The sequence below is a fragment of the Hyperolius riggenbachi genome, chromosome 1 (genome assembly GCF_040937935.1).
Source record: "Hyperolius riggenbachi isolate aHypRig1 chromosome 1, aHypRig1.pri, whole genome shotgun sequence".
Lineage (NCBI taxonomy): Eukaryota > Metazoa > Chordata > Amphibia > Anura > Hyperoliidae > Hyperolius > Hyperolius riggenbachi.
The window spans coordinates 120,796,026-120,809,503 of NC_090646.1; the positions used below are offsets into that span (position 1 = coordinate 120,796,026).

Below are 13,478 nucleotides of genomic sequence, written 5' to 3' on the forward strand. Positions count from 1 at the left end.
CTCCTTTTGCACGTCTTCCAGGCTCGCACAGGCTGCAGCCGAGCGCCGGAAGTGACGCACAACATTCCTTGCCGTTTCCAGCAGTTCGCCCATCCCCTGGTAGGTGCGCAGGAACTTCTGCACCACCAGGTTCAGCACGTGGGCAAGACAGGGGATGTGGGTCAGGTTTCCCCTGTCTATTGCGGCAACCAGATTGGCCCCATTGTCGGCCACCACCTCTCCGACTCTGAGGCCTCTGGGGGTCAGCCAAATCCTCTCCTGCTCCTGGAGTTTGGCCAACACATGGGTTGCCGTCAGCTTGGTCTTCCCAAGGCTGACCAAGTGCAGCAGCGCTTGGCAGTGGCGGGCCTTCACGCTGCTGCTGAGGCGGGGGGTTTGGCCAGGTGTGCCGGAGGATGGCAGAGGATCGGAGGAACCTGCTGCAGTTCCCCTGAGCCTGCGGGGTGGCACCACCCACTGTGTTGCTGCTGCTGCTGTGCCCGCTGCTGCTCTCCCATCCTCACCCCCTTCCACCAAGCTGACCCAGTGGACAGTGAAGGACAGGTAGCGGCCTGTCCCGAAGCGGCTGCTCCAGGAGTCCATGGTGACGTGGACCCTTTCACCAACCGCGTGCTCCAGCCCTCGCTCCACATTGGCCATCACAAAGCGGTGCAGTGCAGGAATGGCCTTGCGGGAGAAAAAGTGTCTGCTGGGGAGCTGCCAGTCTGGGGCTGCGCAAGCAAGCAGCGCACGAATGTCGCTCCCCTCCTGCACGAGCGTGTACGGCAGGAGTTGGGAGCACATGGCCCGTGCCAGCAAGCCGTTCAGCTGCCGCACGCGACGGCTGCTGGGAGGCAGAGCCCTAACCACCCCCTGGAAGGACTCGCTCAAAAGGCTCTGGCGTGGCCTTTTGCTGACACGGGAATCAGCAGACACAGCAGAGGAGGCCACTGAGGACTGGCTGCCAGAACAGGCCTCAGTGTCGGCGGCAGGAGTTGCAGAGGGGGGAGGAGCAGTGCGTTTCCGCACTCCTGCTGGTGCTGCTGGAGGAGCAGGAGGGCGGGTGGCTGCTGTTGCTGCTGCTGCTGCTGAAGGCTGTGCAGTGATGGGTGTGGTGCCACTGCCAGCAGCAGATGCCTTCAGCCTCTGGAACTCCTCATGCTGGTGGAAATGTTTAGCCGCAAGGTGGTTGATGAGCGAGCTGGTGCTGAACTTTAAGGGGTCTGCACCTCTGCTCAACTTCCGCTGACAGTGGTTGCAAGTGGCGTACTTGCTGTACACAGTGGGCATGGTGAAAAACCGCCAGATTGGTGACAGAAACTTCCCCCTACGGCATGGAAGCGCTGCTGCCTGTCTCCCTGTGGTGGTTGGGGGGGGGGGCTTGGGTGCGGCTGGTGGTGGTACTGGCTGATGCTGCTGCTGCTGCTGCTGAGCCTGAGACACCAGCAGGCTGTGGGACGCTGCCAATGCTTGCAATGATGCGCCTCCTTGCAAGGCCCACAAGCGCATCCTCCTCCTCCTCCTCAGAGCTGCTGAGGATGACATCCCCTGGAGGTGGTGGCACCCAGTCTCTGTCTGTCACCGGTCATCATCATCCTCCCCCTCCTGAAACATGTCCTGCTGGGATGAGGACCCCCCAAACTCCTCTCCTGATGCATGGATGGGCTGCTTGACTGTCGCCACAGTCTTGCTGTCCAATCCCTCATCCCCCAAAGTGCCCATCAGCATCTCCTCCTCAAGATCGCCAACAACAGCAGACAATTTACTCATGATGCCTGGGGTCAAAAGACTGCTGAATGACAGGTCGGCGAGTGACGGTGAACTGGCCTCCTCCCCAGACCCTGCTGGGCGGCTGCTGCGAACAGGGGTGGTGGTGGTGGTGGTGGTGGTGGTGAGGGTGGAGGCCTCGGATGCAGAGCTGATGGCGGGCTGCTCATCCTCTGTCATGAGTTGCACCACAGTGTCTGCATCCTTTTCCTCAATGGGACGTTTCCGACCCGGCTGGAGGAAAATGGGAGCAGGTGCTACACGCTGCTGCTGCTGTGTCTCTGCAGCGTGAGTTGCAGATGCTCCTGCTGGGCGGCGCCCAAGGCGTCCACGGCCAGTGGCTATGGGAGGAATGTTAGCCACTGACGCTGCTGCTGCTGCTGCGGAACTGTGCATGGTGGCGCGCCCGCGGCCGCGGCTTGCCACAATGCTGCTCCCTCTCCTCCTGATTCCCTTGCTGCCCTTCCCCTTGCCCAAACCGCGCTGGCTGCCACTTCCAGACATCTTCAATGTTTTGGGCGTATAGACAAAAGTTTTTTAAAAGGGCGGGTAAAAAGTGGGGTACTTTAATGGAGTGGGTTGGTTGGTGAGGTGACTGAGTGAGTGTCCCCTAGTACAGTAAGTAAGTAGTAACAGTCAGGAAGTACAACTAGCAGTTACAATAATCAGTAGTAATCACAAGTAAATTTAGTGTGTGTACACTCAGACAGTGAGTGCACGCACGCAGGAGCTAGTAGCCTATGAACACAGTGACTGAGTGTCCTAGACTCCTAGTACAGTAAGAGTAAGTAGTAACAGTAAGTAGAACTAACTAATTACAATAATCAATCAGCGATCAGAAGGAAATGGAGTGTGGGTGGTGTGTGTACACTCAGACAGTGAGTGCACGCACGCAGGAGCTAGTAGCCTATGGACAGTGACTGAGTGTCCTAGACTCCTAGTACAGTAAGAGTAAGTAGTAACAGTAAGTACAACTAACTAATTACGATAATCAATCAGCGATCAGAAGGAAATGGAGTGTGGGTGTGTGTACACTCAGACAGTGAGTGCACGCACGCAGGAGCTAGTAGCCTATGGACAGTGACTGAGTGTCCTAGACTCCTAGTACAGTAAGAGTAAGTAGTAACAGTAAGTACAACTAACTAATTACGATAATCAATCAGCGATCAGAAGGAAATAGAGTGTGTGTTGTGTGTGTACACTCAGACAGTGAGTGCAGTGCGCACACGCAGGAGCTAGTAGCCTATATGAACAGTGACAGTGAGTGTCCCTACGGGTACAGTAAGAGTAAGTAGTAAGTAAGTACAACTAACTAACAATAATCTATCAGTAATCAGAAGGAAATAGAGTGTGTGTACACACAGACAGTGAGTGAGTGCACACACGCAGGAGCTAGCTAGTAGCCTATAAACAGTGACAGTCAGTGAGTGTCCTACTCCTAGTACAGTATAACTACAATACTATTAGTAAAGGACAGCAGAAATACTGGTATAGATGAGAGAAATAAACAGAGGACAGCTGCCCACAGAGGCAAGGCCCCCCTGAGGCCTAAACCTGTAAGCTTGCAGCAGCTGCCTGTCTCTAATGTAACACACAAGCTACTAACTAAAATACAATGTCTAAATAACTAACAACAATATAGGTGTGTATAGGAGGTGTATGTGAGCAAAAACGCTAGTTAAATGACCACAATAGAGCTCTTGCTAAGCCAAAGCACAAAGGAGCAACTCTCTCTCTGTACAAGTCTCAGGCAAGCACGGAGAAACGGAACATGGCGGCTGCTATTTATAGGGTAGGGGCTGGCCAGGGTCCCCCTCTGTGATTGGCTGCCGTCAGAGGGCCTGGGAGCCCTCTGATTGGCTCTAAGGACATCAATCTGGGCTATGACGCTATTCGAGCTCGGTACCGAGCTCGAATAGCGCCGGGTTGCTCGAATAGCTCGAATAGTGAATGGGCTATTCGAGTGTACTCGGATAGCCCATTCGAATAGCTCCAGCTATTCGGAGCTCGAATACCGAGCTCGAATAGCTGAAAAAGAGCTCGAATATTCGAGCTACTCGAATATTCGAGCTCTGCTGAGCACCACTGCTTGAGGGGCAGATATAGATTAGGGTAAAATGGGGCACGAGGCAAGGTAGTAGTTCTGACTCTCCCTGCTTTGAACCTAGCCTTTTAGGTAAGCTAGAATAAGGGCAGACACTCAGAGATGATAGCAGCCAGGCCCCTTGACATCCACTTGGCCCTAGGCACCTACTTAGGTTGCCTTGTGGATGATCTGGTTCTACTCAGCAGAGATCGCCATTGTAATCCATACCACAGTTTAGTTTACTTATCATAGTACAAGGCAATTTTTTTCAATTATATATTTAATTTTGTAAGGAGAGGAACCAATTGAATTAGCTGCATGTTTTGGGGATGTGGTAAAAAACTAGATTACCCAGATTGGGTTGTGTGAAGAAACCTGCACAAATGTGAGGCAAACATTCAAACTCCATGCAGATAGTGCTCTGGCTGTGATTTGAGCTTGAGATCCTTGTGCTGCAAAGCAAGCGTGCTGCCCACTATGCCACTATGTTGCCCATGCTGTCAAACTAGTAAAACTTTATTTCTACATAGGGGAACATTTCCAAATGGTCCAGAACTTTCAAATTGCTCTGTGCATGAATGTTTAAGATTAATTATGTATTTTACAACACTGGTATCTTTTTTTTGTTGTTTTTGCAATACTACACAGAAAACACTGCACAATCTATGGTTATAACTGTCCTTCAAATGACCACTATAGTGAAAAAAGTAAGACAGAGCCGGCAGGTTTTGGACTAGTCCATCTACTTATGGGGATTCTCAGGGTTTTCTTTGTCTTCAAAAGCATTTCCTGAATGGTAGTTGCTAAGTCTAACTGCCAAAATAGTAAGATACCAGCCGGCATGAGCGTAGCAATCACCTCTGTGACTCCTGCTATCGCAGGAGGGCCCAGAGGCTTTGGGGACCCCGACTCCTCCCTCTCCCCAACCGCAAATGCAGCCAATTAGCAAAACCTCCCTGGAGGAGCGTGTGTAATTATTTCCTGTTTCCAGACGCTGCTTCACAGCAAAACACTCTCTGCTGCCATTCCCCGGCTCCCAGTCACGTGACCTGCATGAGGTTCAGGGACCAAGGGGGCCCCATGCTATCATGTTTGCCCTGTTAAGTCTAGTTATGCCCCTGCTAGCCGACCTCCCTACTCACTATTTTGGCAGTTAGACTTAGCGACTGCAGTTTAGGAAATACTTTTGAAAACAAAGAAAATACTAAGAATCCCCCATGAGGAGGTGGACTAGCCTAAAACCTGTCAGTTTTGTTGGGAATAATAGCTATTTGCTTGAGCCATGCTCCTAGGTGCAGGGGCAATGGAGAGCAAGGTTTTCTGCTGTGGTGCTGGCCTTCAGCACTACGACTCTGGCAGAGGTGGGGAAGAGCCCCTTGTCCATGACATGAACAAGGACTTTGTAGGAGAATGGAAGGCTTTGTTGCATCATGTGGGCTAGTATGGCTACTATGGCGGAGGCCAACACAGGTTGACCTAGCTGAGAAGGGGTGAGAAGGAGTTAAAGAAAGCTTTGGAGACGATGCTTCATCTGAGGGGGTTCTACATACTTTTTTTCCCATACTGGTGATTGAAGAATCTCCTTCTGGCCACTGCTTCCCATCTCTACTACCACTGCAGCTTGTCACGCTGTTGTCGGCATCCCCAGACCTGCCGCTCCCTGCCCCCATAGCATCCTTGGCATCTATGCTACCTCTCACTGCTCCACCACCAGCTGCCAGGGGGCACATCACATTTCTTGCCAGCTCTTCAGCACTAAAATCTTCGGGGAACCCCAAAAAAGCATCTTTGATCCTCCTGCCAGGGCTCCCCATTGGTTTATCTTAACAGCCAATGAGAATCCTCCATGAGGAGCGTTTTCATTGGTCTAATATCCTGACCAATGAAAATCCTCTTCAGGGAGGATTCTCATTGGCTGATAAGATAAACTAATGGGAAGCCCTGGCAGGTGGCTCAAAGCTCCCTGAATACTATAGCTCTTAATGAACCAGTGAGAAGTGGCAAGCACTAGTGAAGGTGCCAAGGGTACTTGGCAGAAGTGCCAAGACTGACACCTGGTATTCGCTTAGTACTAAAGAAGGCTCCCAGATGCCAAAATATGGGCAATAGAGACTTTTCACCTGCTCTAAGCAGGTGATTAGTTCTCGCTCGCCCATGGTTGACGGACAGCATATCTTCTCGGCTTGTGAAACAGGGAAATTGAAAGAGGGAAAAGAACTCAATAGGCAAGTTTTGTACCCCTGGCTGGATAGTAAACAGAACTCAATTAGGTGACGGTCTCATTGTCTAATTTCAGACCTCGCCAGTGTTCACCTCTGGCAAGTTGGGGAATGGCATAGGGCCCTGTGAGTGATATCTGCCTGTAACCGGTGTCTGTCTGTCAATGGTCAGCACTAGTTGTTTGCCTGTGGCCAGTGTCTGTGTAACAAGAGGAGGCACATCCTTTGTGAATGGAAGCAACCACAATGGGCTTTATTCACAAAGCAGTGATAACTGTTATCACGCTGGGAAAAGTGCTTAGTGCGAAATGTAGCGTGAAAATGGTTATCGCGTGCTAAAATTTGCGTTATTGCGTTATTGCGCGAACGCGAATTAACGTTCCACGTTCGTGCGATAAATTCACGTTATCGCTAAAACGCGTGCAAACCACTTTTTCACATCCATGATAAGTTATCACTGCTTTGTGAATCAAGTCCAATATCTACTTTTTAGTTTTATGGTGGTGCAGTGTGGTCAGGCAGAGTCAGAGTACGGTAAGGGAGTCTCAGGTGGTCAGTCAGTGACAGGAACTTGCAGTGAGATTAGACCACGCAAATCATAGAGTTTCATTATTATTTTTTTATTTTTTTTTACTGTGCCTGATTCTTGTTATACTTTTACACCTCTATTATTTTAGGAACCCCTGATAAACAGAAAATGAGGTTAAAACTACACAGGTGAACCATATCATATCTAGCATCTATTTTTTTTATATAAATCACCAATACAGTACACATTGTTTTTAACTGCTTGCCGACCACGTCATGCCCATGGGTGTGGCCACGGCGGCAGCCCCAGGACTTTACGCCCCAGGTCCTGGAACTGCCGCGCATCTCCTGCTTGGTAGGCGGAGCAGCAATTGCTGCTTGGAGACTGTCGGAAGGCTAAACCGCCATCTAAATACCGGGTACAGCGTTGCGATCTACAGCAGCGCTGTACTGGGGACAGCCGTGTAACACGGCTGTCCCCTCCTGAGTCTCGGCGGTGATCGGCTGTCATAGGCTGAAGCCTATGACAGCTGATCATGGGGATTGGATATATCTAAATATAAAAAAACAGCAAAATGTAATAAAAAACAAACAAATAAACATTAATAAACATTCGGGGGGCAATCTGACCCCACCAACAGAGAGCTCTGTTGGTGGGGTGAAAAGGGGGGGGGGAATCACTTGAGTGCTGTGTTGTGCGGCTCTGCAGCTTGGCCTTAAAGTTGCAGTGGCCCATTTTACAAAAAATGGCCTGGTCTTTAGGGGGTGTAAGCCTGTGTCCTGAAGAGGTTAATTAGTCACCAGCTAGCTGCTGTACCCATATTTGCTTGCTAATAAACAGATCCTGCAACTATTGCTGGGGCGGCACTGAGAGCCAACCAGGCTCAGCTGCATTGCAGTGTTTCTTGTCTTTATAGTGCAACCTTTCTCAACCTATTTACCCTGGAGGAACCCTGCAAATACTTTCTGGATCCCAAGGAACCCCTGCAAGTAATTTTCGCATCTCAAGGAACCCCTGAATTTAATTTGCAGGTGGCATGGTCTTCAAAAGCTGGTATGGTCGTTTATGTCCTTATACAGTGCCCTTCATTATTTTTTTCATTTATTTATTTAAGTATTTATATAGCGCTGACATATTACGCAGCGCTGTACAGAGTATTGCGCAAAAGGTGGATCAGCGCATCACCAGGCCGCTTCCGAATGGCCGACAATCAGAGGTGCGCTGAGCCCCCCCCAGAAACTGCAAATGCACCTTGAACCCAAACAGCTGTACAGAGTATATTATCTTGTCACTAACTGTCCCACAGAGGGGCTCACAATCTAATCACTACCATAGTCATATGTCTATATGGTGTAGTGTATGTATCACAGTCTAGGGCCAATTTTAGGGGGAAGCCAATTAACTTATCTGTATGTTTTTGGGATGTGGGAGGAGACCGGAGTGCCTGGAGGAACCAACGCAGACACGGGGAGAACAGACAAACTCCTTGCAGATGTTGACCTAGCTGGGATGCGAACCGGGGACCCATCGCTGCAAGGCGAGAGCGCTAACCATTACGCCACCGTACTTACTTCAACAAAAAAAATGCCAAGGAGCCCCTGCAAAGTTCCCAAGAAACCCTGTTATAGTGTAAGCTTGCTTATGGATCAGAATGATGAGCTCATCAGTGTGCTGCTGACCTGTACTATCCAATGGGCTTTGCACACGGGTGTTGATTCAGAAAAGCGTGATAACTGCTATCACAGCAGTTATCACACGATCTGCCTTGCACGCGCAAAGCATTAATCCGCATGATAAACGAATGTTTGTAAATCAACCCCAGTTCACACCTAAAGAGATGATGGGGTTGACTGGTTCATGTTCATATTCTTCCAAAAAAACCTACAGATACGTTTATTGGCTTCCCCCTAAAATTGTCCCCAGACTACAATGAACATGTGACTATGGTAAGGATTATATTGTGAGCCCCTCTAAGGGACAGTTAAGTGTACAGCACTGTGGAAGATGTTGGTGCTATATGAATACTAAATAACAATAATAGAATAATAATAATTTTCACAGAGGGGTGGCTGGATAGAATTACAAAACTTTTGGCAGGTACTCCAATGTACTTCACCAAATATATCGAACTACATGTCTGGAATTCTACTTTAGTTTTATAGGGAAATATACCGGCAGTTTCGTTTTAACTCTAGACTGTTTACACAAATAATCTGACTTTTTATAGGTACAGTAAAACCTTGGAATGAGAGTAACTTGGTTTGAGAGCGCTTTGCAATACAAGCAAATACTCTTGTTACATTTTGACTTGATATACAGGCAACGTCTTGCTATACAAGCAAAGAAACGTTTACATGTGTCCAGTGGCATAACTACCATGAGGCTGCGGGTGCTCACATTCCCCAGTGTAGCCATGGCTAGGGGTGCCACTGTGGTGCTCAGTCACTGTGTTCTTCCAACTGGGACCTTTTTTCATAGTTCAGTCAACATTTGGGAAAATAACAGCAGGCAGCGCAGGGGACTGTACTACTTCCTGCACTGACCCTTCCTGTCCTGCACTAGATGTAGCACCCCTTCCTGTCCTGTGGGCAATGTGTCTCCTCACTCTCTACACACAGCCGGCACTAAGTGAATGTGCAGAGCAGCAGGGTGAGAAGAGAGAATTATTACTGTGCTGCAGCTAAGACATGAGCAGGAAAAGGTGACAGGATGTGTTTAGTGCTTCAGAAGTTGCCTGTCATTAGTAGCCATGTGCACTGGCTGCTGTAATACCAGAATGCCCTAGACTATTGATTATTTATCCTAATCAGAGTAATTAATCAATAATGCAGGGCAGTCTACTGTTGCAGAAGCCAATGATACAGGTGCTAACAGATGACTTCTGTAGTGAGCAGAGAAGCAAGCTCCAAGCAATTTAGATTAGCTTGATTGCAGGTAATCTTATTTCTTTTCCCAGCTCCCACTCCCACCCTGTTGTCTTCCCCCATGACCCTTTCCTCTTTCAGATTTCAGTGGCTTCTTTTAACAGCATGCCCTGCCAAACAGCACTGGTGAAGTCTGGTGTCCTGATGAGAGGTCTTCCTGCCATTTCTTCTCTCCCACCAGGCTCTCTGACTTGTGCCTCTACCTCAGTATCCCCCTTTCTCCTATGCATCCCCCTCATTCTTATGTCTCCCTTTTCTGGCTGACCTCAGAGGAGCTCACAATCTAATCGTACCATAGTCATAGTCTTATGTCCCACCATATTATTATTGTGTATTTGTTTAGCACTGACATCTTCAGCAGCACTGTATAGAGTACAGAGTTTTATAACGGTTCGCTCCATCCACATCCGGACAACTCCTTTTTCCCAAAAATCCCCCAAACCTTGCAACAACACGCTCGGCGCACCAACCACCCAAATTGGTTGTTTTTGGGGAATGTCTGTAAATAATCAGCCAGTGCATGTGTCACGTCATCACAACTGAGACAATAGTTCTTCTCCCTTTGAGGCTAAACAGGATCGTACTTAATTGTACTTAATCTGACTGTAGAGAATGTGCAAAGTCCCATTTCCATGAAATCCTCAGGAGGAGGCAAAAGCAACTGTCATTGGATAAGCCACACACATAAAAAGGTTTGGGAGAGCCATCAGATAACAGTGATTTTGGTAGTTATAATGAAAGTCTTGTTTACATTTTTATTTAATACAGTACAGTACTTTGTATTAAATATTTTTCTATAACTGCATAGGCAAAAGCAAGGGGGGATTACAGCTGCCCAGGGCTGGCGCTACCATAGAGGCAAAGGGGGCAATCGCCCCAGGGCCCCAGAGCCTGTAGGGGCCCCCAAGGTGTCTCCCCCAATCTTAACTGTTGCTCCTCGGGGCCTCTGCAGAGTCTTTGGCAGAGTAACGTGCTGGTGGGCAGGTGAGATACTACACTGTCAAAGACTCTACAGGGGGAGCAACAGTTAAGTTGGGAGGAGATTGGAAGGGAGTGCCAGCAGCCAGCTCAGGGCTCAGGAGGGAAATTAGCAGCAACAAAGGGACCCTAATACCGATTTGTTTGGGGTTGTCTGTTGGGGGGCCCCAGGTTAATTTTGCCCTGGGGCCCCATTGGTACTAGAACTGGTGCAGTGTCTAGGGACAGGCACAAGTTAAGACACCAGAATATCTGCAGGTACCCTGCAGCTCATAGCACTGCCGCCCGTTCTTTCCCTGCTACAGTTGAATTTGGATGGAGCAGCATCGTGTGTACAGAGCATGGAGCAGCAGCGTGTGTACAGAGCATGGAGCAGCAGTGTGTGTACAGAGCATGGAGCAGCAGCCTGTGTACAGAGCATGGAGCAGCAGCGTGTGTACAGAGCATGGAGCAGCAGTGTGTGTACAGAGCATGAAGCAGCAGCGTGTGTACAGAGTATGGAGCAGTAGTGTGTGTATAGAGCATGGAGCAGCAGTGTGTGTACAGATCATGGAGCAGCAGTGTGTGTACAGAGCATGGAGCAGCAGCGTGTGTACAGAGCATGGAGCAGCAGCCTGTGTACAGAGCATGGAGCAGCTCTGGGGAACTTAACAGAGTCAGGTATGAGCACAGCCCTGTGCCCCTGCTGGGTGAATGTTTCACTTTCCCCTTCATTAGCAATGTTGGCTGTCCTCATTATTACCTGTATCCAAACTGCTCCTGATCGATCCTGTTGTCGATCGGGAGCAGATCGGATACAGGTCGGACGGGAAATTGCATTATGTGTACCCAGCACGATGTCCTATCATATATAGTATTGTGCGTGGCTAAGGGAGACCTTTCAGGAATCCCTCCTTTGAAAATCCTTGGTTTGTCCCTGAACTGTTTTTGGATTATAGAACAAATTACTTTAGTTTACAGTGATCCTTATGGGGAAATTCGCTTTGATATAAGAGTTCTTTGGATTACAAGCATGTTTTTCAGAACAAATTATGCTCGCGAATCAAGCTTCCACTACATGTATAGAGAGTGAGGAAGAGAGCAGTTCTATGTGGGACCTTGCAGATGTTTTGTTATTTTATAGTGGCTTCCTTTCAATGAAAAAAATCTTTTTACCATCTCATTCCTTCTTATCCACTTTTCACTACATCTTTCAATTACAGTAATCCAGACTAAACTCAGAGAAAATAGCTCACTTATGTCATTCACGCACTGCTGATTGGCCGAGAGCCTTCTTCTCAGAGGCAGATTCCCTTTTTGTATTTCCACTTCCTTTCCTGGAACTGTTTAAAGAACTTCAAAAATAACGATTATCAATTAGATACAAACTAAAATGTTTCATTTAGATGCTGAAATAAATGAATAAACAGATTAGCATGGAAGACAGTGATACATTAAATAATCTAAGTTGATAAAGAGGCACTGTAGGGACATGTGGTAGAATGCAGTAAAGTATTTAGGATACCCACTTATGTTAAATATCCTGGTTTCAACATCAGAAACTCTTCCTATAGCTATATATTGCTGTATAATGGAATGGTATGAAGCCCCACCCTCCCACCGAGGCTTAGCCTAGGCTGTTTATTATGTGGAATTCTCCCCCACCCACTAGTTTTTGCTGGCGTTAGAACTCTCAGTAACAAACAAACTGCAGAGATCACTTGCCAGCACTAAAGATATTTCTGCCCTGTGATACATTTCGGAAAGTACATCAAGGAAAGGAAAGATTTTACAATGACAGCAAACACTGGTCCATATGCAATTCACCTTTTCTCCTAAGTTTTCTCCCAGGTGATATTTTCACACATTGTCATAAAATGATTTTTAAACCACCGGCAAGCTAGAAAATAATCTAATTAATTTTGATAGTACCTTTCCACCAACTTTTGGGTACATTTTCAATTGTAAAACGCTGAAAAGTTATTTTAAAGAGAAAATGAAAATTATCTCTTAGGAGATAACGTGGGAGAAAAAGGCCACTGACTTTATTCATTAGGTTATTTTGACTGCAGTTCCTAAACTAAATAAGTCTAAACAAATGTTATAGTACAGGAAAAACCCTGAATGCTGGATATGTGTAGTTTCTGGTTGCTTGAGAGCCAATGTTAGAAATAGGCCTAACTAAAAAACAGTACTATACCCCACACTGTACACGTACCATAAACTCTGTATTCCTGTTAAAATATATTAATTAAAAACAAATTAAGACAAAGAAAAGACTTAATGTAAATTAGGTTTATTACTATATAAAGAAGTGTAAAAGTAGATTTACACATTCTGCGAGGCCAGATTTTTTTTCTCTGGATGCTTGAGACTTCTGGTTAACTGAGTTCTGGTTAACGGGGTTTAACTGTATTTATAAAATCTAATTACCCCAGTAAATCAAATTGAGCGTATCTTTTTTGAATGCTGAAATGGTATGTTTACCTCCGATGAGGATATTCTGTGCTTTACTCAGTCATTAGGAACATTGGCTTGTTGATTCTTTCTCCCAAGAACTAAAGTCGACAGCAGCCGAGAAGTGACCCTATGTACCATCACATGATGAAACTGCCGATTTCGTAATAAGGGAAAATGATCGAGGAGGTCTCCAAGGCCGTGGATATCTGGCCATTTCCGCCCTGCTGATTGCACCGCATGTACTCCACAAACTGGCCCGAGCCTTATCAATGTTTAATAGGAAAACATGCCTGATATCTCCACTTTAATCATTAACGATCCAAGAAAATGACACAATAACTGCAGAGTATGATGCAAAATTTAACTAGCTCTATTATAGGAAAGAAAAATAACTGACACCTGAAGGTAATCATCAGCCTCACCCTTCCTATATAGTTAATTGGCATTTTAATTTTTAGGTAGCGCACACAGCTAAGTAGCCAGCTCTGCAGAACTGTCATGAGGTGAAGGAACCTGCAGAGCATGGTGTATTATAGGTGATAGTAATACGTAGAACC

The 13,478-nt window shown here is 47.2% G+C and overlaps 1 long non-coding RNA gene across 3 annotated transcripts in view; it reads right to left on the reverse strand.

Annotated features, from left to right (window-relative positions):
* The window catches only part of LOC137546070 (uncharacterized), a 55,454-nt gene extending 43,636 nt beyond the window's left edge, over positions 1-11,818 (reverse strand). For all 3 annotated transcript variants that reach the window (XR_011026172.1, XR_011026166.1, XR_011026173.1), the window contains exon 1: positions 11,718-11,818. This is a non-coding gene — a long non-coding RNA (uncharacterized lncRNA). The remainder of the gene's footprint in view (positions 1-11,717) is intronic.
* Positions 11,819-13,478: the final 1,660 nt, after the last annotated feature.